A 15,370-nucleotide genomic window follows, 5' to 3' on the forward strand; every position below is an offset into this window, starting at 1 on the left:
CATTACAGTGACATCACTTAGCCTTGGATCAGGGCTTGAGCAAAGGATATACTGAATTTTAAACAGATGTGAGACCAGAACCTGGCTCAGTATACAAATACTGTATCAGTTGCACTGAAATGTATTTCTCTATTTTAGCAGGATCAGGGAACAGTTTTACCACCCTGCATGTGTATTTGTAAAACAACAAGTTGCTTTTCAGAAAAAGTCTGAGTAGCTGATAATTTAGTCCCAAGAACTATTTTCTTTCACGTTTTCATCAAAGCTATTGTTCAGTTCAGAAAAAAAAAAAAAACAACACTACCCCAAACAGTTTTGTTTAATAGTATTTTTATAGTTTGGAAATGGCAGAGAATTCTACTCTGAAAAATGAAACAGGAAAAATACAATGTTATATATGCAAACGGAATTAAAATACCTGAAAGTTTGCTTTTCCATGGTGTAGACATTACACAATAACCAACAGTAATTTAAATTTCATCATTATCATGCATTTGTAGGGTTTCTTCAAAAGTTAAGTTGATAGTTAATTTAAGATTGCTGACTTAGATCACAATACAGTAATTAGACAAAATTAAAATAAAAATTGAAAGAAAATGAATCAAGTAATACAATACATTGTGTAGTACTTTTTCCATGGGCAACTCCACCGATAATCTTACAGTGCATGAATTATCAGGGAAGAAAACGCTTTGATTATACAGCTCTGTTACAAAACTATCTTTGAAATAAGGTAGCAATGCTTTAGTTGCTACCTTTCACTGAAACTACTATGTGCGTTTTTACATCCACTCTGCAGATGTATTTTTACATCCATTTTTATCGCAGCAGTGAGAATAGCAAAGATCTCAAGGACTGCAGCGTGGCTCGCAGTGCCCTAGTGCTTCGGAGGAGGGTGGTTTGTTACATATCACTTGCTTAAAATACATGTCTTACAGTAAAATAATGATTTGAAAGACCAGAACAAATCTTGAGTAAAAAGAGTTAACACAATCATTTTAAAGTAATTCTGTTCCTTATCTGAGCAGAAGGTGAAATGAAATACAGAAGGAGGAAAAGAAGGGGTGTTCTTGTCCTTTCCTGGTGTCACTGCTCTTCTGTAATTTTTAATTTAGTAACTGGGGTTTCTGATCATTTTTCCTGAGGGTAAATTGCTCAGCTATCCCTTCCGCATAATTTTAAATGGAAACTGGAAGAATAAGAAAAACAAGACAAAACAAAACCTAAACCCTGTATGCTCCATTTGCTGAATATATGGTTTTCTTCCCCCCGTGTGTGCATGTGCCAGATGGCACTACACTGGGTTGGATGATAATAAACATGAAAAATACAGTCAGTGCACGAGCAGAGATAACTCTGGCTGAATGTACCAGGGCTGGGGCTGGTAGGGGGAAGGGGCAGAAGTTCCAGCTGTGAGAGAAAAGCGAAGTTCAGCTCCTCAAGGGAGTCGCTGCTCTTGTTTCCAATTAGCTGGGGTGGGCAGGGGGACGCGGGACCACTGGGAAAGGAGGTTGTTCCTGGTTATCCCAGCACGCTGCCCGAGGGGCAGATCTGAGGCCATTTCCCTCCCGTCAGAGCCCAGCCCATTAACCTGGGGTGATGGGAACTTGTTTGGTGCTGTGGAGGGACAGCAGGCCTGAGCACGGGGTGGCTAACCCACCTCTGGGCTCTCCACCCCTGGGGTGTGAGTCCAGCAGGCTGGCAACATGGGCTGGGAATAGGGCTGCTGGGGGAGAGGGATGTGTCTGGGTCAAGGGTGGTGGGATGGCCTTGTCGGCCTCCGTCCCCCACCCATGGTCTGGGCCCTGGTGAACATCATCCATCCCACCATGGAGTGGGAGGTGAGGTATCCACAGAGAGGACCCCCACCTCTGCGTAGCCCCATGGCAACACCTCCACAGGAAGCATACAGAGCAGCTGCTCCTCTTTGAAAGCTGCTGCATCTTCCTCCTTCACAGCCTCTTTCTGGAAGTACTTTAGCAGAGATCCAGATGGAGGTGCACCCACTTACAGCAACAGGGCGTTTGGCCCCTGGCCATGTGCACTGCTGTTGCCCTCTGTGTAGGCATTGGCTGCACAACATTACTTTTCCTCTGGGTTTCTGCATTCAGGTTAGCAAGTGAGGGGCCCAGAGGGTACCTGAAGCATGTCCAAGACCTCCTAGGACATAGATTTTGGGAGATACATTTGTGCCTCAGGTAAGTTTTAAGGTGGTGAACTGATAGGGGAAAGAGCCCTGGGGACATCTGCTAACAAATACCTGGCAGGGAAGGGTGCTTACAGCACGTATTATCTCTGTTGAAACATTTGTATGAAGCAGGTAGCAGCCTGAATTCCTGCTGTTACTCATTTGACCAAGAGGCCGATGTAGTTGGAAACTGCTTTTCTTTTAACCCGGTACTTGTCCTCGGAAAACTCTTTGGCAAGGGGAAAGAAACTTCCAGCCAGAAGATGAAATGGCACCTATGCAGTAATTTATTTGCCCCATTCACTTCAACCTCTCTTTGCTTTTGTTTGTTACTCTCATCTTTTCCTTCTTACCGACACACTGCATTCTAAAAGGGGCAAGCTTAAATTTCGGAAGCTAATCAAATCGCAGTGGATAATTACTTAGTTTTAAGTAATTCCATCCTTTGCTTCCTTTGTAATTTACGTGACGTTGTTACAGAATGCATTACCCAAGCAAAAGGGAAAGAGCCAGTTTAAGGAGCGGGAAACAGCCAGTTTAAGGAGCGGGAAAGCAGCACTGAATTATTCTTGGTCCTGCAAAGAATGTAATTAAGAGTTTCTTAGCTCGGCTCTCTTAGTCCGATGAAACTTTCTTCTCTGTTCCTGCACGAACGCTAAACACAGTCCGCACTCAAGGGTGACCACTGAAATGGGTGACCACTCCATCTACGAGCTCGGCAGCATCTGAGGCTGGCTATGGCATTATCCATCTCTGTAGGCTCGCTGTAGTAAGGCTGTTGTTGGAGAAGCAGCTTTGGATTCATTAATTCCTGCGAGATAAGGGATGGGGAGGAGGGAAAGGTAACTCCCAACATTTTAAGATACCGGTGGCACAGACCTTTGCTCCTTGAGCGCAGGCTCCTGACATGAGGGTGGAAGAGAGGGGAGTTTCCTCTGCTCACCACATGGTGATCACAAATGTCACCTACAGACAAAAGAAAATGAAAAGGCACGATAAGTGAAACATGGGCAATGATTTAGTCCCTTGAAAATGCACATTAATCATCCGACAGCCCTCAGCTTTACTGCAGTGAAAGTTCGTTTCTCATGGCGGGGCGGACTTTGGGACCAGTGCTGGGAAGCAGAGCTGGAGCAGGGCTGGCAGCAATATTTAGGAGCAGCAACTGCATGAGTGTATTAAGAAACCAAGTATTCAAAAAAACTCCTAACGGACCCGTAAGTGCCCAGCTTAGCTGCTGGTTTAATCACTGGCAAAGACACTGCCTGACTCTTTTAAAGCCCCGCGTATCTGAAGTTTTGGAAGTGATTGTGAATAAATACTTCACTGCCTGCTCACAGCCACGTTTCCTCGGCGTTAGCTCATTAGGGTGCCTAAAAGAGACCCGACAGAAAATAAGTTAAATGCAACTTAAATCTTCATCCAATTCGACTCTAAAAACAAGAAGAAAGGTGAGGCGTTCACCAAAAGGTTGCAAAAGGCATTTAGCATCAGCTGCACCGCAGTTATTAGGAGGGCAGGGAAAGGGACTGAGGGATGTGAGCGGGCAATGTGGCTGGGATCCCAGTCCCCAGTTGTTGTGGGGTGGGGTTTTTTTCCCTTTTTTTCCCTTTTTTTTTTTTTTTTGGTGACTTCGAAAGATGTCACGGCGAAGTGAAATCTTTGCTGAGGGCTGCTCATGCATTCAGTCGGTAGAGTTTTCAAAATGTGATGTTTTGCAATGATGACATTAGAGTAGCAACCAAGGGTCCGAGACAGCAACGCCTGCTGCAGCTGGGCTTCGCTTTGAAATGCCCAAGACAATGGGGGCCACTGTTCTCCATCGCTTCGCCTTTCCATTCCATTTGCATAGTCTGTTCTGCCTGATTGACCAGCTTGGGCTGTCCAAGGGACCCGCATTGTTCACAGATCACTTCAAGATGGCACAGATGACAAGATTCAGGTGAGAGATGAAGTGGGATGATTCTCGAATGCCATAAGAAAAAGCTACCCTGGGAACTTGTAGCGCAAGAGAAGTAGTTCGAGAATTGAAGCAGTTAAAGGATTTTTTTTTAAATATATTTCTTTTTGTAAGAAACCGATCGTATTTGGAAATACGCTGCCTTGACACACAAACTAGTAAGAGGAGGTTTGTGTGTTTCGTTCCGGTATTTTGTTTGGTTGTGTTATGGGGTTTGGGTTTTTTTGATTTGGGGTTTTTTTTCCCACCCCAGACCTGACCTACCCCCGGCTAAGATAGGAGCCGTGCCACTGGAAACCTCTGTGAATCGAAGTTTGCTTACTAAAAAATCATAAGACGACAATAAATAAAGCTCATCATAGAGGCGAGTTTTGAAATTCCTTGGTGCCTGCTCCGTAACTAAGTGCCGGGATTAATTAGTTAATGTTCATAAAGCCCTTTCGATGTGCAAAACCCCTCCTAGAGCGGCGGGGAGCTGCCGGCCAGCGGGGCGCGGGGCGGCCGGCACCGCCGCCTCTCCAGCCCGGGCGGCGGCGGGCAGCCAGGGGAGCCTGCAGCACCCCTCCTTTTCCCCGGAGAAGTTGCAAACTCTCTGCTGTCCCAGATTCCCGACTGAAATGTCACGGTTTGGGCTTTTCTTTTTTTCTTTTTTTCCCCTCCCCACCCCACCCCCACCCCCACCCCGGTACTCGAGTAAACACACACACGGCAGCGCCCCTAAAATGAGTTTCATTTCACGCCGATGTTTTGACTTCATCTCAAAAAGACAAAATCTTTGTCATACAAGTATGTTTTCCCTGGAGGGGTTTCCAGCACAATTTGCTATCATTTCTTTACACCTAACGGAACTGATGGGATCTGAGCAGTAACACGTATTCCCACAGTAGTTTCTCTCTCGCGCACTCTCTGTTACCCTCCTGGGGTTCGGATCACTCTCTAGTATAAATATTGCCAATAATTGTGCTAATACGGTGATTCTCAGAAGGAAGCAGAACTGTCTCCTCCTCCTATAGCAGACCTAAAGCCATGCGACTTCTGCTTAATCTCTCGACGTATTCTCTCCTAGCTGCTGGGCTTTCCCCTGCAGCGACTAATACCCTTAACGAGAGGACCTGCAAGAATTGCCCCCGAGCTCCGGGGGCTGCTCAGGGCCGCCCCCCGACCGGCGAGCGGGGCGCAAGGTGCCCGCCTGCCTCTGCAGCGCCGGCACCTCGAAGGGAAGGCGCCTTCAGCAGGACTCGGCTCTTCAAAATTATCCCGACGTTCAGGCCCTTCTCCACTGTTTCACACACATACCCCCCCACACACACACACGTCTTGTGCTCCGGTCCCAGGTTGGTTTGGTTGTTTTTTTTTCTCCCTCAGAGAAGGGCGTTAAAAGCTGCCGAGGAAACTTAAGTGGCTCTGGAGTTTGTTTAATTTCCCTCCAGTGTTTACTGATAATTCGAGAGACGCTTATCTCGGGGAATATAACGATTAATACAACCGCAGGTTTCCAGATAAGTGATTGTGATGGAGATTGTTGGCGAGAAAATAGACAATTATCCGCTGTTAGCTTTACATAAAGATCGCATTAACTTGAATTAGTTATCAGACAAAAGAACATCAGAAAGCTGCACCTTTCTGCCAAGGCAACGGCTCGCAGGCGGTGTGCTCCGCACAAGCAAACGCACCGCTGCCTCCCCAGCATCTCGCCGGGATGAAAGGGGCGGCGGGGCCGGGGGCGCCGGGGGGGCCGGGGGCTGGGGGGGCCGGGGCGGCCGGGGGAGGGTCACGGCACGGACACGCCACGCTCATGCGGAGGCACGGCCGCTGCGAGGAGCGGGGAGGGCGAGCCCCGGGGCCGGGGGGGATCGCTTTAATATCAGCTGCCCGGCCGGGCCGCTTTCATTTCCATAGGGCGAAATTAACACGGACGGGGAGCAGGCGCTGGGGAGGGAGGCAGCGCGCCCGGGGAAGAAGCGGCGTGGCTGATCGCCAAGGAAACCTCGCTGAAAGGGAAGGGGAGAGCATGTGGCTATTAAAACCCCGACACAATAATAACATAAAAAAAAAAATAAAACCATAATGATAACTTGGAGGCAGCTCGCCATTTGCATATGAAACCAGCGGCCAGAAGCGCGGCAGTCCCCTTGCCGCATTATGTGCTCGGCGGTCCGAGGTCCCCCCCCCGCGACTGAAAAGCCTTTTGATTATTTCTCCTCTCCCTAGGAAAGGCTGATTCCTGCGTAATTGATAGCGGGGAAGCGCCGTAATTAATTTCGCAGCGAAGTAAAGTGCAGCTTCTTCTCCCGGCTGGAGGGGAAGGGCTAGGAGAGAGGGAAAGGGGGCGAGGGAGCGGAGGCGAGCGGAACTCCCCCCGAGAGCCCCCCGTTAGAGGAAATCACGCCTCACCCTCTCCGGCACCGAGACCCCCCCGGCTCCTCGCCACCCCCTCGCTCCCCGGGGAGGCAGGAAGGGCCGGGCCCGTGGGCTGCTTTCACCGACTCAGCAAGCATTCACCGGGCGGCTGCGTGGCGGGAGGTTTCTGTGGGAATCGGGTGGCTCCAGTGATTTGGGGGGGGGGGGGGGGGGGGCGGGGGCACTCTCGGCCGGTTTCTCTCTGGAACTAAAGGCAGTCTTCAAAATAGGGTGTTTGTTAGAGAACTTCAGTCGGGAGGAAGCCTGCCATTTCGGATCAGTGCGTTTTCTGCGCTGGGTTTCCAGACAGACCCTTAAGCACCGCGTTTATCTGGGGAAGGGCAGAGGGACGCGGGGGAAGGAGGGGCAGAGGGGCTTTTCGCCCGGGAAAAAAAACGGCGAAGTGCTTCGGGCGCCGGGCTGAAGCCCAGCAGCCGCCGGGGTAGGAATCAGCTCGGGGCAGCGTGGGCAGCTCAGGTGCACGCGTGAGGCAGCGGGGAGGTGAAGCGGCGCCGCTCCCACCCGGGACGGGGAGCCCCGGGCGCCGTCCCCAGCCCCGGGACGTGCCGCTGCCGCCGCTGGGTCCCCGCTGAATGGAGCGGATAATGATCCCCGGTTCCCAAGGCAGGCTCGCTGCTGCCTGGTGAGCCTTGGATTTGTGTGGTCCAAGCCTTTCCCAGCTTGTCCCATTCTGTCACCGGGATAAGGGGCTCCCTCGGCTCGTTTGCACCTGCGTCGCTTTTGGCTCCTTCAGGAATGCGCTGAAGCTTGTAATCAGCTTTGTGAAGCCATTGAGTGCACGGCTGAGTGAAACTTCCAAAGCTCGCAGAAAACTGGCCCGCTGAATAGGAGTCAGCATGGGGCTTCTCTCCAAGCCCCTGGCCTGCCAAATTCCAGCAGAGCCCCTCACAATCAGTCCACACAAGCTTTACTGCTCTCCCCGCACTGAGAGAAGCGAGAAAAGAAAAGCTAAAATACCAGTCACCGAGGTTAGCGGTTTGTTCCCAGATTAATGGCAAACGCCTCTCTCCCTGATGCAGCTAACCAATTCTCTCGGGAGATGTGTCTGCACGTATATATATATGTGTGTGTAGTGTGTATACATGTAGATATACGTGCAGATGAATAGGTATGCATGCCTACGTCTATAACAAGAAAAGGAAGAAGGAAATAAGGGAGCGTTATTAGTTTGTTGGTTTGTTTGTTTGTTTGTTTACTTTATGTGACCGCAAATGTTCAAAAGCTCTTGTGGCAGCAGCAAACAGGTAGCGGGCTGTCTTGCTATCCCACAAGGTCACGCTTCTATCATCTCAGTAATTTCTGCAACGGTATGGTTTTAAGGCTCAGGGTGAAGGTGACACTCAACTGCAGACTGGTTTCCCATCTAGAGGAAAAATCCGTGGGAGAGTAAGCGAAAAATAAATGCCCACTACGAACGTGGGCAATGGGCAGGTTAAAAAAAAAAAAAAAAATCAACAGTAACCCCCACCACTAAACCCGCTTTATGATAACTCAGAGGGCCCAGGCGTGAAGTTTTCACAGGGCTCTTCGTGCCCTACGGTACTCGCAAGGGGGGGGGGGGGTGTTGCCATACCCGAGGGTCGCGGCCACCCTGCTCCCCCCAAGATGGGGACCGCGGGGCGGGGGGCGGCCCCGCCGCCCCCCGCCCCGCGGTCCCCATCTCGGGATGCTCCGCTGCCTCCTGGATCTTCTCCACCCCGGGAAAAAGCGCGCAGGGAAAGTCCCACTCGAGGGAACCCCCTTATTTTGAGCATCCTTAACACTTGCGGCGTGGACCGCTTCACTGCTACGTTACAACTTTCCCGGCATCTGATTGCACAGGCAGGCGTGACGCTAAGCAACTCCGGGCTACGTAGCACGACTTTGTCATACTTTTCATCCGCGTTCTGGAAGTCTGTATGTGGTTGAAGGTTCACATTTATCTAGGGGAAACAGTTACTCGAGTTGTGCAAACACCTTGCTTTCTAAAGATGCCCTTTCACGGTAATAAACGCTGTAAAATATCCTAAAAATAGCCTTAAAAATATCCTAAAACCTGCTAAAATTGTAAGACAAGCGCACTGTGGCATCCAACCTACGTTAGGAGTATAGATCCACCGAGCAAGGATTTCCCTTCGGATCTTGGGGCTTTTTCTTCTTCTTCTTCTACACGTATCTAAACCAATGAAAATAACATTACCACAACATTAAGATTTCTGCAAGTCCTCCTCCTGGGCTGGTATAAGGGGCAAAACGGAGCCTTCCAGCATTTCCAGAGACGATGCCTCCTGAAGGGTTTTGCCATGCCTCTTAATTACGTCATGCAAATCATGGGGGGTTTTGACGTCCACACTGAAATAAGCTCGGGCAGAACGGACCAGACTAACTCCACAGCGTTGGTAGATGTTTCTCGTAGATGTTTCTCCTAAGTCCAGCAGGATTTCGTCTCACTTTGCTGCCATGCTTTTTGGCGTCTTCTCTCTTACCGCGGTTTCGGGCATGTCCAAGAAACCGAGGACGGCAGTAGGTGTTTTCGCCATCGCTGTCTGGCGAGGTTGCAAGGGCTCAGCGGTGAGAGTTTGCTCGCACAGCAGACGATCACGTAAAATCGTTTCGCAGCGTCGGTGCCTCGCGTTCCGACGCGCAGGTGCCTCTGAAGGATGACGTAACACCCGACGGAGAGCGCCAGGGAGTAAAAGCGCAGACCAACGCCTCTGCTGACCCTCGAACCGGCGGCGGCACGGCAGCTTCTCCGTACGGCCACAAATGGTTTAGAGCCCCATCTCTTTCTGTCTGTAAAGTTTCTCTTCTGTTCGGAAGTTTGATGCGCTATTTTCGACCGTGTTGCTTCTTCCAACCATTCTCAGTGACAAGTCATGAGGATATGCAGTAATTCAGAAATTAGTGAAATTTTATTCTTGGTGGGGGCGTTGGATTAAGAGGCTGGGAGAGTGTGAAACAAGTCAACGTGTAATTGTATGATAAGGCTCTCACGAGGAATTTATTGGCCAAGTTGCTATTTCTATTCCTTCCTAATCTCGTTTAGCACATTCATTCTCTGCAATCTGTCTCCATAATCTTCTGTGACAGAATGGCAGCCAATAGAAGCATGCATGTTTGGAGAGAAGAGAAAATATGCAGAGGCGTGATAAACTGATGCTAATTATCCATATTTAGGACACCGAGTGCAGAAGATCAAGGTTTACAAATAACAAACCAGAGCCAATGATGATGGCTTCCTAGTGTGGAATATATTGGAGGGGACAAGATAAGGGTTTCACATGCAGAAGAGATTTATTGGTCAAAGGGTTCACCTTCCACTTTTCCACTTTTATATAGCAGTAAATTATTTAGGCTAAATTCACCAGAACATTACTCTTTTATTTGGCAATGTGCCATGACTTGCTCTTTCTTTGTGTCCTTTCAATGCAAATCCTTGTAGTGTAACATCAGTTGATAAGAAACAAATAATTGAAGTAATAGGTAATTCCCTTTAAATTGTGCATATAGGACAGTAAGGTAATCATCTAGTGTAGAATGAGACCGCAGGATGGAGCAGATAGCTGAAAGTGAAACAATATCCATCTCGGCTATTAAATTGCATTTGTACTAGGGAAAAATCACCTGCAGAAGACTTGTAGGTTGGACAAGAGACAACGCTGGTCTAGTCAGCTTTAGAGCGTTTTCCTGCAGACTCCCCAAATTTCTTTCACTTTAAAAGACAGCTTTTCCCCATTTTTTCTTGCTTTCTCTTTTTCCTTTTTTTTTTTTTTTTTTCTTTTTTCTTTTTTCCCCGGGAAAACTAACATTTAAATTAGGGATGCTGCATTCTCCTTTTAACAAGCGTTGGCTCTGAGAAATAATAAGGGAATTCAGTTTGGCAACATCTCTGTGGTGTAGTTGAGGGTCAGTGGAGTGATCTTAGTAGCCTGCAGTAATTGTATTGTAAAGTTTCCAAAATGAGACTACTACTTGTGGAGTTTATGTTTACAGACAAGTTCAGAAAGTATTCTGCAGAGTGGCAAAATTCTTAACCGTCATTTTCGGTTAGCATCTTGCTGTCAGGTGGAGATAACCTGTTCTTTGAGAAAGTCACTGACTATTAAATTGCATGTCAACACCCCTGGCTTCTCTAGCCGCATTTTCCCTGTGTTGGCGGTACGACGATACCCAGCAAAACACAGAGCCCTGCTGCTGAGGCAGAACACACCCGGCTCAGGAGCGCTTCATTGAGGAAAACTCTTCAAAATCTCTCTCAGTTGATATAAGGAAAGATATTCCTTTAGTGACTACTCGTTAAAGGCGAGAAATTTTCTTGGCCTTTTGTTTTACTGCAGAATGACTCTGGATTTATTTCTCTCCCTCTCTGAGGCGTTCCTTTAAATTGGTTCGTATTTTGTGTCTTGTGCGTGGGCAAAAATACTGCAGTCCCAAGCTTAACTTTTTTCACAGGTTTCCTAAAAATATTTCTAAAAGCACTCGTGCTTTCTCAAATTCCCGTAGGTAGCTGGCTTCCCTCAAAACGACCCAAAATACATCGCTGGAGAAAGAAGGCAGCAGGCAAGCAGACAGGCTGCAACTTAGGTCATGGAAGTCGCCATTTGGTCACTAGCGGACAAAAATAAAGGGAACCGGGAGAGGGGGAGGCCCGAGGACCACGACAGCCTCTGGGGCACGGAACCATCGGGGAAGCCCGGGGCCTGACCCAGCCCTCGCTGAAATCAGCGGGGTCCAGACCCCCTGCCGCACTCCGGCAAGGGCAGCCCGGAGGCCCGCGCAGTCGGTGCGGGGCCGGGCTTTGTCCCGCCTCCCCTCTCCGCGGGGCACGAAGCGGTGACGGCCGCTGCGAGGCGACAGCCTGACCCCGCAGCTGCTCCCCGGGGACGTGGAGCTCCCCGCCCGCACCCACGGAGCCAGCGCCCGGCCTCCCCCCCTCCCCGGCCCGGCCGCCCCCGCAGCCGGCGGGGGACCGCCCGGGGCCCGCCCGCCCCACGCGAGACGGGGGTGGGCAGACTCGAACCTGCTCCGGGGGAAGACCCAGGGCCGTGGGGCGGCTGTCCCCCGGGTGGCAGGGCCGGGGCAGGGCGGGAAGGGGCCGCGGACACCCATTTCTGTGAGAAACTGTTTGGCGCTGCCGCGGAGGGGCGGGGGAGGGCGCGTAGGATACAGCCGGCTCCCGGACTTCATTAAATGACGTTCGGCAACTAGTTAGACTAATCAGGTTGATTTTCAGCGTAAGTAACGGACGCTAAAGGCTGACCCGGTTTTAATCGGCAGCCCCTTTCGCGGGAGGCACGGCTGACCCCGCCGGCGGGGCGGCGGGAGGCTCCTCCGCAGCTGCCTTCTCCCCCGCCTCCCCCGCCAAACAGTTTTTCTCCCTGCTCGTAGGAAAAAGGCAGTCGTCTTCCACCAAAAACTCCAAGAGTTTGTTGTTGGTTTTTTTTTTTTTTTTAAAGTAACATTTCACCGTTCCGTTTGCTTACTGTATGATGTCCGATGAGGGAAAAGGCTCCGTTCCAGATGTTGCCCAGCTGTTTCACAGAATAGGAACAGAGCTTCTGTAATACGCTTTCTGCCCTTTCTTCAAATTTTTATTATTATGTCTCGTACCACAAAAGCCCAACCCGATCCTCTGTGAATTTTAGCTCTGATTTTCCACCTCCATGCTTCTGTCCATCATTCGATTTTCATGTCTGAAGCGAGTCCCCTACCTGTTAGGCAATGGGCTAGTGATATTAAAACTAAAAAGTAGCACAGGGCACCTCGCCTCGCCGGTATCCGAATCTGGTGCGCAACTGTGTGCGTATGGAGAGAGATTTGCATTCTCCAGCGAATGTCAGGAAACTATGATGGGATGTTCCCAAGTAAATGACGCCATGACATGTATTTATGAAGCAGTTGCTATCCACACACTGGCAGATTTTTATTAAAGATGAATGACTTTCTTTTTTTTTAATGTGTATTAGCTTTTGCTGGTTAAAGGAGGTCAGCAAGAATATCCCGAGGAGCAGAGACCGTGTTTTGAACAAGGGATTCCGAGTTTAGCCTTTTTTATGAGAATAAATTTACCTATCAGCTGTAGCATCTTCTCTTATTCAGCATCTAAGGCTGCTCTAAGATAGACGATAAATACAGCCGTCTAAATAGGAACCCATCATAACTGTGAATACATGAACACATGATTTAGCTATGATGAAACATTTAAAACATGTCTGAGACGCATGAACACATTTAGTTTATCTACCTGGAACTACCCCCTCAATAATACAACTAAATAGCAAGCTCCTACCAAATTGTTCCGAATAGCTCATTTGGTCGCCCAAGGATCTCCTTTGCAATAACGCTGTGTCATTGCTTTTCTTATCTTGAATATCTGGATCTGCGGCACGTTTATCATGATGAGATTGTCCCATTTATCTAGGGAGTTTTGGTCTGTGACTCCTAGAACTGAGAAGATGTTTTTATATTCGGGAAAATCATGCATGGCTTTTCCCTGCAGCTGCCTAGTCAAAGCCAAAGGATTAGGAGACCATTTCTCCCTATGTAATGGCCCAAAAGTTGGTCTGCTAAATGGACCTTTTGGATGGAGGGCTAGCAGAAACTTCCTCAGCCTTGCTAGAAAGTTAGAAACTGAGAGGAACATTAACAGATTAAGTGCTTTTGGGGGGAGAAATGCATGTTCTGCTCTCATTCCGTCGTTCTTTCAGCTATTCCGCAAGACACGTAAGTAATGATGTGACACCAGAGCATGGGAAGCGCCCGTTTGGAAAATGCGCTGCCTGCCCGTATCCCGTCCTCTTCGCCCTCACGGCGGTTCAAGATGGACCGCTGAGAAGTTTGGTAAGCTAAACTCCACGCTTCCCTTGCTCTGCTCTTCATTTCTTGGTTTTTTTGGTTGGTTGGTTGGTTAGTTCGGTTTTGTTTTCGTTTTGTTGGTTTTTTTTTTTGCAAATTTTAACCTTCCTGAGCTGTTTTCTGGAATCTGAATCACAGTTCTCCTCCGGACCTCTCCGTCCTGAAACATGCAGGCTTCATCTCCCCTACAGCTGTGTATTTGAAAAAGCGTTTCCCACCTAGTTTTCTTTTCCACTGTCCTTCAAGGTAGGAAATAAACGAGTTCCCAGCGACTCGAGTGTACAAGCACCTCGTTTTTCGCACTATTTTCTACATTCTAACATCGAGGGGGGAAATACGCAGCCCTCACCTGCCCTGTGGCTGAAAAGCAGTTTAGAGGAAGGTAGGACTGACACGGCACGATGGCACAGGTAATGGAAAAAAAAAGCAAACCCTAAACCAAAGCAAAGGCCCCTTTCTGTCTTCTGCTAGGGACAGGTAAAACAAAAGGTAATGTGGAAAGCTAATCCGATCACTTGATCAAGTCATTACTCAAGATTTTTCCGAAAGATAAAGACATTAAGCTGTGTGTAAGGCAGGAGGGGGAGCCCATGCCTACGGTGTGTGTAACCCGGAGGCACCGTGGATGGTTTCAGAGCCCCCAGCTTCCCGCACCGGGTCGGAATTGTGTTTTCATGTCGATACTTCTTTTTGAACTTCCGTGCCTGGAGTTTTAGGTCTCTTCTCCCGCTTTGGGCAGCTTGTGTTTGCAGCTCCAGGCCTGGAGAGCCTGTTACCTCATTCTGCTAATCTGATTAGGATTGAACTATCCCCTCCCCAACAGTTTTAGCAAGACAATCTTCCTATAGACTTGTTCTGTATAGGAGTAAATAAATGAGCTGAATTCGGTACTCCTGAAATTTGTACGAGACAATATTTGGGAATGAAATAAACGTCTCCCTACTCCCCCTGCACCCCTCCCGCACCCTCACCACCACCCCCCCCCCGTGGATAAATTATACCGCCCAAAATGTATGGTGCCTTTGTTCACCGCTAGATCCTAGTTGCTATGGAGAGTTTTACGCCTTGGTAAACTATATTTCACCTCCTCCCGGTGAAAGCTATTCTTTTCCTAAACGCACACTTCGCAGACCCCAGTCCTTCCCCCCCGTGTCGGCTGCACTTCCTCAGCCCACGCTGGCCTGCCCCGGGCTGAAGCCACGTTTTCCCACTCCTTGGAGCCCAGCTCACCCTCTAGCACTTGCCCAATTGTTTGACCACCGCCAGATGCTCTCCTCCTTCTCCTCGGTTTCATTGTCATCCCCCCCCCCTTTTTTATTTTTTTTAAGGTTTCTGAAGGATAGTCCCTCTGTCCGAGAGCCGCAGTTAACCGTGGCACACGTCTTCCCCAAATCAATGAGAGGTGCCCAGGCTGAAAGCGTGGACAATGGGATTTTACTAAGCATGAAGCATATTGCCCCCAAACCCGTCCTGACAGGCCATGCTAAAGCACTTGAATGACTTTCTTGAAATGAGACCTTTCTGAGGGCTCCTCCCTTCAGGGAATTACACCGTCCAGGAAAGACAGGCATGCAACTGCACGGGGGCACCCCAAGGCTTTGTAAAGGGGACGCGGGGGGTTCTTTGTCGCAAGGCCCCACGGCTTCCACCCCAAAGCCAGGGACCAGCGTGCTTTCCCTAGGCGGCTGCTCCTCACTCCACACCAGCTCTGGGTGGTTTAAAGGACAGGGTTTTCTCTGGCCTCTTCCCTTTGGTCCCTCCAGACTTTTTGACAGCACATACAGTGGTGCGACTCAGCTCAGCCAGCTCTTACTGAGTTCTGGCATACCCTACACAGGCATCGCTAGAGGTGTCCCCCTTTTAGGCATGAGGACTAGGAAGGACTTCCAGGCCACCTGCTAGCACCCCTTACCATCTCAGGCATGCGGTGTATGCAGGCTCCATCCACCGCACCGCTGTTACAGCAA

At 49.4% G+C, this 15,370-nt stretch overlaps 1 long non-coding RNA gene across 1 annotated transcript in view; it reads right to left on the reverse strand.

Annotated features, from left to right (window-relative positions):
• Nucleotides 1-2,321: 2,321 nt before the first annotated feature.
• The window catches only part of LOC148055818 (uncharacterized), a 29,364-nt gene continuing 16,315 nt past the window's right edge, over nt 2,322-15,370 (reverse strand). Inside the window, exon 2 of the long non-coding RNA XR_015704839.1 lies at nt 2,322-3,154. This is a non-coding gene — a long non-coding RNA (uncharacterized LOC148055818). The remainder of the gene's footprint in view (nt 3,155-15,370) is intronic.

Source organism: Nipponia nippon, unplaced genomic scaffold (assembly GCF_047370975.1).
Source record: "Nipponia nippon isolate SJK-2023a ecotype South Korea unplaced genomic scaffold, ASM4737097v1 scaffold_2, whole genome shotgun sequence".
Lineage (NCBI taxonomy): Eukaryota > Metazoa > Chordata > Aves > Pelecaniformes > Threskiornithidae > Nipponia > Nipponia nippon.